This window comes from Salvelinus alpinus, chromosome 31 (genome assembly GCF_045679555.1).
Source record: "Salvelinus alpinus chromosome 31, SLU_Salpinus.1, whole genome shotgun sequence".
NCBI classification, from domain to species: domain Eukaryota; kingdom Metazoa; phylum Chordata; class Actinopteri; order Salmoniformes; family Salmonidae; genus Salvelinus; species Salvelinus alpinus.
Genome location: NC_092116.1, coordinates 32,655,039 through 32,663,960, shown reverse-complemented (window position 1 = coordinate 32,663,960; position 8,922 = coordinate 32,655,039).

Genomic DNA, 8,922 nt, shown 5'->3' with positions numbered 1-8,922 from the left:
TGAGGCCTGATAATAATGGGGACTGAGGCCTGATAATAACGGGGACTGAGGCCTGATAAGAATGGGGACAATGCCAGGACCATTGTAGAACGTTCTCAGAACTGTCATTTTACTAGTCATTAGGACGTTGCGTGATGGTCGTTAGGACGTCACAAAATGGTCGCCTAAAGCGATAATGATGTTGTGTCATGGTCCTCTGGAAGTTTTGTCTAGTCCCCAAATAACGTTTTAGGACGTTGTGTCATGGTATCCAAAGGGGACATAAAATAGACAGTGAATCTTACATTATTACAGTATTCAAGGTGATCCTCTTTACCCACCTCATAATATAGTAATGTAATAATTATTACATTATGCGCAACGTTATTACATTATTGACCATTTATTACATTATCATACTTTATTACATTATAAATGCAAATATTATTAGCTACCGTTACATTATTCACATGTTAATACATTATCAGTGTTTAATACATTACCAGTGTTTAATACATTACCAGTGTTTATTAGATTCTAAATGCCAACATTATTACATTATTAGTAACTATTACATTATTCATATGTATTACATTGTCAATGTTAAATGCATTATCCGCGTTTAATACATTAACCATGTTTAAAATACATTATCAGAGTTCATTACATTACCAGTGTTTATTAAATTCTAAATGCAAACATTATTACATTATTAGTAACTATTACATTATTCATATGTATTACATTGTCAATGTTTAATGCATTATCCGTGTTTAATACATTAACAATGTTTAATAAATTATCAGAGTTCATTACATTACCAGGGTTTATTAAATTATAAATTCAAACGTTATTACATTAAAAACATGTATTACATTATCCATGCTTAATACGTTATCAAATCTCTCCCTCCCTCTCTCCCTCGTCCCCCCTCTTTTGGTGTCTCTCCCTCCCTCCCTCCCTCTCTCCCTCGTCCCCCATCTTTTGGTGTCTCTCCCTCCCTCTCTCCCTCGTCCCCCCTCTTTTGGTGTCTCTGCCTCCCTCTCTCCCTCGTCCCCCCTCTTTTGGTGTCTCTCCCTCCCTCTCTCCCTCGTCCCCCATCTTTTGGTGTCTCTCCCTCCCTCTCTCCCTCGTCCCCCCTCTTTTGGTGTCTCTCCCTCCCTCTCTCCCTCGTCCCCCATCTTTTGGTGTCTCTCCCTCCCTCTCTCCCTCGTCCCCCCTCTTTTGGTGTCTCTCCCTCCCTCTCTCCCTCGTCCCCCATCTTTTGGTGTCTCTCCCTCCCTCTCTCCCTCGTCCCCCATCTTTTGGTGTCTCTCCCTCCCTCCCTCGTCCCCCATCTTTTGGTGTCTCTCCCTCCCTCCCTCCCTCCCTCGTCCCCCATCTTTTGGTGTCTCTCCCTCCTTCTCTCCCTCGTCCCCCATCTTTTGGTGTCTCTCCCTCCCTCCCTCCCTCGTCCCCCCTCTTTTGGTGTCTCTCCCTCCCTCTCTCCCTCGTCCCCCCTCTTTTGGTGTCTCTCCCTCCCTCTCTCCCTAGTCCCCCCTCTTTTGGTGTCTCTCCCTCCCTCTCTCCCTCGTCCCCCATCTTTTGGTGTCTCTCCCTCCCCCTCTCCCTCGTCCCCCATCTTTTGGTGTCTCTCCCTCCCTCTCTCCCTCGTCCCCCATCTTTTGGTGTCTCTCCCTCCCTCTCTCCCTCGTCCCCCCTCTTTTGGTGTCTCTCCCTCCCTCTCTCCCTCGTCCCCCCTCTTTTGGTGTCTCTCCCTCCCTCTCTCCCTCGTCCCCCCTCTTTTGGTGTCTCTCCCTCCCTCTCTCCCTCGTCCCCCCTCTTTTGGTGTCTCTCCCTCCCTCTCTCCCTCGTCCCTCATCTTTTGGTGTCTCTCCCTCCCTCTCTCCCTAGTCCCCCCTCTTTTGGTGTCTCTCCCTCCCTCTCTCCCTCGTCCCCCATCTTTTGGTGTCTCTCCCTCCCCCTCTCCCTCGTCCCCCATCTTTTGGTGTCTCTCCCTCCCTCTCTCCCTCGTCCCCCATCTTTTGGTGTCTCTCCCTCCCTCTCTCCCTCGTCCCCCCTCTTTTGGTGTCTCTCCCTCCCTCTCTCCCTCGTCCCCCATCTTTTGGTGTCTCTCCCTCCCTCCCTCCCTCGTCCCCCCTCTTTTGGTGTCTCTCCCTCCCTCCCTCCCTCGTCCCCCCTCTTTTGGTGTCTCTCCCTCCCTCTCTCCCTCGTCCCCCCTCTTTTGGTGTCTCTCCCTCCCTCTCTCCCTCGTCCCCCATCTTTTGGTGTCTCTCCCTCCCTCTCTCCCTCGTCCCCCCTCTTTTGGTGTCTCTCCCTCCCTCTCTCCCTCGTCCCCCCTCTTTTGGTGTCTCTCCCTCCCTCTCTCCCTCGTCCCCCATCTTTTGGTGTCTCTCCCTCCCTCTCTCCCTCGTCCCCCCTCTTTTGGTGTCTCTCCCTCCCTCTCTCCCTCGTCCCTCATCTTTTGGTGTCTCTCCCTCCCTCTCTCCCTAGTCCCCCCTCTTTTGGTGTCTCTCCCTCCCTCTCTCCCTCGTCCCCCATCTTTTGGTGTCTCTCCCTCCCCCTCTCCCTCGTCCCCCATCTTTTGGTGTCTCTCCCTCCCTCTCTCCCTCGTCCCCCATCTTTTGGTGTCTCTCCCTCCCTCTCTCCCTCGTCCCCCCTCTTTTGGTGTCTCTCCCTCCCTCTCTCCCTCGTCCCCCATCTTTTGGTGTCTCTCCCTCCCTCCCTCCCTCGTCCCCCCTCTTTTGGTGTCTCTCCCTCCCTCCCTCCCTCGTCCCCCCTCTTTTGGTGTCTCTCCCTCCCTCTCTCCCTCGTCCCCCCTCTTTTGGTGTCTCTCCCTCCCTCTCTCCCTCGTCCCCCATCTTTTGGTGTCTCTCCCTCCCTCTCTCCCTCGTCCCCCCTCTTTTGGTGTCTCTCCCGCCCTCTCTCCCTCGTCCCCCCTCTTTTGGTGTCTCTCCCTCCCTCTCTCCCTCGTCCCCCATCTTTTGGTGTCTCTCCCTCCCTCTCTCCCTCGTCCCCCCTCTTTTGGTGTCTCTCCCTCCCTCTCTCCCTCCTGTCCCCTCTTTTGGTGTCTCTCCCTCCCTCTCTCCCTCGTCCCCCCTCTTTTGGTGTCTCTCCCTCCCTCCCTCCCTCGTCCCCCCTCTTTTGGTGTCTCTCCCTCCCTCTCTCCCTCGTCCCCCCTCTTTTGGTGTCTCTCCCTCCCTCTCTCCCTCGTCCCCCATCTTTTGGTGTCTCTCCCTCCCTCTCTCCCTCGTCCCCCCTCTTTTGGTGTCTCTCCCTCCCTCTCTCCCTCGTCCCCCCTCTTTTGGTGTCTCTCCCTCCCTCTCTCCCTCGTCCCCCATCTTTTGGTGTCTCTCCCTCCCTCTCTCCCTCGTCCCCCATCTTTTGGTGTCTCTCCCTCCCTCTCTCCCTCGTCCCCCCTCTTTTGGTGTCTCTCCCTCCCTCTCTCCCTCGTCCCCCATCTTTTGGTGTCTCTCCCTCCCTCTCTCCCTCGTCCCCCCTCTTTTGGTGTCTCTCCCTCCCTCTCTCCCTCGTCCCCCCTCTTTTGGTGTCTCTCCCTCCCTCTCTCCCTCGTCCCCCATCTTTTGGTGTCTCTCCCTCCCTCCCTCCCTCGTCCCCCCTCTTTTGGTGTCTCTCCCTCCCTCTCTCCCTCGTCCCCCCTCTTTTGGTGTCTCTCCCTCCCTCTCTCCCTCGTCCCCCATCTTTTGGTGTCTTTCCCTCCCTCTCTCCCTCGTCCCCCATCTTTTGGTGTCTCTCCCTCCCTCTCTCCCTCGTCCCCCCTCTTTTGGTGTCTCTCCCTCCCTCTCTCCCTCGTCCCCCCTCTTTTGGTGTCTCTCCCTCCCTCTCTCCCTCGTCACCCCTCTTTTGGTGTCTCTCCCTCCCTCTCTCCCTCGTCCCCCATCTTTTGGTGTCTCTCCCTCCCTCTCTCCCTCGTCACCCATCTTTTGGTGTCTCTCCCTCCCTCTCTCCCTCGTCCCCCATCTTTTGGTGTCTCTCCCTCCCTCTCTCCCTCATCACCCATCTTTTGGTGTCTCTCCCTCCCTCTCTCCCTCGTCCCCCATCTTTTGGTGTCTCTCCCTCCCTCCCTCCCTCGTCCCCCATCTTTTGGTGTCTCTCCCTCCCTCCCTCCCTCGTCCCCCATCTTTTGGTGTCTCTCCCTCCCTCCCTCCATCGTCCCTCCTCTTTTGGTGTCTCTCCCTCCCTCTCTCCCTCGTCCCCCATCTTTTGGTGTCTCTCCCTCCCTCTCTCCCTCGTCCCCCCTCTTTTGGTGTCTCTCCCTCCCTCTCTCCCTCGTCCCCCATCTTTTGGTGTCTCTCCCTCCCTCTCTCCCTCGTCCCCCATCTTTTGGTGTCTCTCCCTCCCTCTCTCCCTCGTCCCCCCTCTTTTGGTGTCTCTCCCTCCCTCTCTCCCTCGTCCCCCATCTTTTGGTGTCTCTCCCTCCCTCCCTCCCTCGTCCCCCCTCTTTTGGTGTCTCTCCCTCCCTCTCTCCCTCGTCCCCCCTCTTTTGGTGTCTCTCCCTCCCTCTCTCCCTCGTCCCCCCTCTTTTGGTGTCTCTCCCTCCCTCTCTCCCTCGTCCCCCCTCTTTTGGTGTCTCTCCCTCCCTCTCTCCCTCGTCCCCCCTCTTTTGGTGTCTCTCCCTCCCTCTCTCCCTCGTCCCCCATCTTTTGGTGTCTCTCCCTCCCTCCCTCCCTCCCTCGTCCCCCCTCTTTTGGTGTCTCTCCCTCCCTCTCTCCCTCGTCCCCCCTCTTTTGGTGTCTCTCCCTCCCTCTCTCCCTCGTCCCCCATCCTTTGGTGTCTCTCCCTCTCTCTCTCCCTCGTCCCCCCTCTTTTGGTGTCTCTCCCTCCCTCTCTCCCTCGTCCCCCCTCTTTTGGTGTCTCTCCCTCCCTCTCTCCCTCGTCCCCCATCTTTTGGTGTCTCTCCCTCCCTCTCTCCCTCGTCCCCCCTCTTTTGGTGTCTCTCCCTCCCTCTCTCCCTCGTCCCCCATCTTTTGGTGTCTCTCCCTCCCTCTCTCCCTCGTCCCCCCTCTTTTGGTGTCTCTCCCTCCCTCCCTCCCTCGTCCCCCATCTTTTGGTGTCTCTCCCTCCCTCCCTCCCTCGTCCCCCCTCTTTTGGTGTCTCTCCCTCCCTCTCTCCCTCGTCCCCCATCTTTTGGTGTCTCTCCCTCCCTCTCTCCCTCGTCCCCCCTCTTTTGGTGTCTCTCCCTCCCTCTCTCCCTCGTCCCCCATCTTTTGGTGTCTCTCCCTCCCTCTCTCCCTCGTCCCCCCTCTTTTGGTGTCTCTCCCTCCCTCCCTCCCTCGTCCCCCCTCTTTTGGTGTCTCTCCCTCCCTCTCTCCCTCGTCCCCCCTCTTTTGGTGTCTCTCCCTCCCTCTCTCCCTCGTCCCCCATCTTTTGGTGTCTCTCCCTCCCTCTCTCCCTCGTCCCCCATCTTTTGGTGTCTCTCCCTCCCTCTCTCCCTCGTCCCCCCTCTTTTGGTGTCTCTCCCTCCCTCTCTCCCTCGTCCCCCATCTTTTGGTGTCTCTCCCTCCCTCTCTCCCTCGTCCCCCATCTTTTGGTGTCTCTCCCTCCCTCCCTCCCTCGTCCCCCATCTTTTGGTGTCTCTCCCTCCCTCCCTCCCTCGTCCCCCCTCTTTTGGTGTCTCTCCCTCCCTCTCTCCCTCGTCCCTCATCTTTTGGTGTCTCTCCCTCCCTCTCTCCCTCGTCCCCCCTCTTTTGGTGTCTCTCCCTCCCTCTCTCCCTCGTCCCCCATGTTTTGGTGTCTCTCCTTCTCTCCCTCCCTCGTCCCCCATCTTTTGGTGTCTCTCCCTCCCTCCCTCCCTCGTCCCCCCTCTTTTGGTGTCTCTCCCTCCCTCCCTCCCTCGTCCCCCCTCTTTTGGTGTCTCTCCCTCCCTCCCTCCCTCCCTCGTCCCCCCTCTTTTGGTGTCTCTCCCTCCCTCTCTCCCTCGTCCCCCATCTTTTGGTGTCTCTCCCTCCCTCTCTCCCTCGTCCCCCATCTTTTGGTGTCTCTCCCTCTCTCCCTCCCTCGTCCCCCATCTTTTGGTGTCTCTCCCTCTCTCTCTCCCTCGTCCCCCCTCTTTTGGTGTCTCTCCCTCCCTCCCTCCCTCGTCCCCCCTCTTTTGGTGTCTCTCCCTCTCTCTCTCCCTCGTCCCCCATCTTTTGGTGTCTCTCCCTCCCTCTCTCCCTCGTCCCCCTTCTTTTGGTGTCTCTCCCTCTCTCCCTCCCTCGTCCCCCATCTTTTGGTGTCTCTCCCTCCCTCTCTCCCTCGTCCCCCCTCTTTTGGTGTCTCTCCCTCCCTCCCTCCCTCGTCCCCCCTCTTTTGGTGTCTCTCCCTCCCTCCCTCCCTCGTCCCCCCTCTTTTGGTGTCTCTCCCTCCCTCCCTCCCTCGTCCCCCCTCTTTTGGTGTCTCTCCCTCCCTCTCTCCCTCGTCCCCCCTCTTTTGGTGTCTCTCCCTCCCTCTCTCCCTCGTCCCCCATCTTTTGGTGTCTCTCCCTCCCTCTCTCCCTCGTCCCCCCTCTTTTGGTGTCTCTCCCTCCCTCTCTCCCTCGTCCCCCCTCTTTTGGTGTCTCTCCCTCCCTCTCTCCCTCGTCCCCCATCTTTTGGTGTCTCTCCCTCCCTCTCTCCCTCGTCCCCCCTCTTTTGGTGTCTCTCCCTCCCTCTCTCCCTCGTCCCCCATCTTTTGGTGTCTCTCCCTCCCTCTCTCCCTCGTCCCCCATCTTTTGGTGTCTCTCCCTCCCTCTCTCCCTCGTCCCCCCTCTTTTGGTGTCTCTCCCTCCCTCTCTCCCTCGTCCCCCATCTTTTGGTGTCTCTCCCTCCCTCCCTCCCCCGTCCCCCCTCTTTTGGTGTCTCTCCCTCCCTCTCTCCCTCGTCCCCCCTCTTTTGGTGTCTCTCCCTCCCTCTCTCCCTCATCCCCCATCTTTTGGTGTCTCTCCCTCCCTCTCTCCCTCGTCCCCCCTCTTTTGGTGTCTCTCCCTCCCTCTCTCCCTCATCCCCCATCTTTTGGTGTCTCTCCCTCCCTCTCTCCCTCGTCCCCCCTCTTTTGGTGTCTCTCCCTCCCTCTCTCCCTCGTCCCCCATCTTTTGGTGTCTCTCCCTCCCTCTCTCCCTCGTCCCCCATCTTTTGGTGTCTCTCCCTCCCTCCCTCCCTCGTCCCCCCTCTTTTGGTGTCTCTCCCTCCCTCCCTCCCTCGTCCCCCCTCTTTTGGTGTCTCTCCCTCCCTCTCTCCCTCGTCCCCCATCTTTTGGTGTCTCTCCCTCCCTCTCTCCCTCGTCCCCCCTCTTTTGGTGTCTCTCCCTCCCTCTCTCCCTCGTCCCCCCTCTTTTGGTGTCTCTCCCTCCCTCTCTCCCTCGTCCCCCCTCTTTTGGTGTCTCTCCCTCCCTCCCTCCCTCGTCCCCCCTCTTTTGGTGTCTCTCCCTCCCTCCCTCCCTCGTCCCCCATCTTTTGGTGTCTCTCCCTCCCTCCCTCCCTCGTCCCCCATCTTTTGGTGTCTCTCCCTCCCTCCCTCCCTCGTCCCCCCTCTTTTGGTGTCTCTCCCTCCCTCTCTCCCTCGTCCCCCCTCTTTTGGTGTCTCTCCCTCCCTCTCTCCCTCGTCCCCCCTCTTTTGGTGTCTCTCCCTCCCTCTCTCCCTCGTCCCCCATCTTTTGGTGTCTCTCCCTCTCTCCCTCCCTCGTCCCCCATCTTTTGGTGTCTCTCCCTCCCTCCCTCCCTCGTCCCCCCTCTTTTGGTGTCTCTCCCTCCCTCCCTCCCTCGTCCCCCCTCTTTTGGTGTCTCTCCCTCCCTCCCTCCCTCGTCCCCCCTCTTTTGGTGTCTCTCCCTCCCTCTCTCCCTCGTCCCCCATCTTTTGGTGTCTCTCCCTCCCTCCCTCCCTCGTCCCCCCTCTTTTGGTGTCTCTCCCTCCCTCTCTCCCTCGTCCCCCCTCTTTTGGTGTCTCTCCCTCCCTCTCTCCCTCGTCCCCCTTCTTTTGGTGTCTCTCCCTCCCTCTCTCCCTCGTCCCCCATCTTTTGGTGTCTCTCCCTCCCTCTCTCCCTCGTCCCCCCTCTTTTGGTGTCTCTCCCTCCCTCTCTCCCTCGTCCCCCATCTTTTGGTGTCTCTCCCTCCCTCTCTCCCTCGTCCCCCATCTTTTGGTGTCTCTCCCTCCCTCCCTCCCTCGTCCCCCCTCTTTTGGTGTCTCTCCCTCCCTCCCTCCCTCGTCCCCCCTCTTTTGGTGTCTCTCCCTCCCTCCCTCCCTCGTCCCCCCTCTTTTGGTGTCTCTCCCTCCCTCTCTCCCTCGTCCCTCATCTTTTGGTGTCTCTCCCTCCCTCCCTCCCTCGTCCCCCCTCTTTTGGTGTCTCTCCCTCCCTCTCTCCCTCGTCCCCCCTCTTTTGGTGTCTCTCCCTCCCTCTCTCCCTCGTCCCCCATCTTTTGGTGTCTCTCCCTCCCTCTCTCCCTCGTCCCCCCTCTTTTGGTGTCTCTCCCTCCCTCTCTCCCTCGTCCCCCCTCTTTTGGTGTCTCTCCCTCCCTCTCTCCCTCGTCCCCCATCTTTTGGTGTCTCTCCCTCCCTCTCTCCCTCGTCCCCCCTCTTTTTTTGTCTCTCCCTCCCTCTCTCCCTCGTCCCCCATCTTTTGGTGTCTCTCCCTCCCTCTCTCCCTCGTCCCCCCTCTTTTGGTGTCTCTCCCTCCCTCTCTCCCTCGTCCCCCCTCTTTTGGTGTCTCTCCCTCCCTCTCTCCCTCGTCCCCCATCTTTTGGTGTCTCTCCCTCCCTCCCTCCCTCGTCCCCCCTCTTTTGGTGTCTCTCCCTCCCTCTCTCCCTCGTCCCCCCTCTTTTGGTGTCTCTCCCTCCCTCTCTCCCTCGTCCCCCATCTTTTGCTGTCTCTCCCTCCCTCTCTCCCTCGTCCCCCATCTTTTGGTGTCTCTCCCTCCCTCTCTCCCTCGTCCCCCATCTTTTGGTGTCTCTGCCTCCCTCCCTCCCTCGTC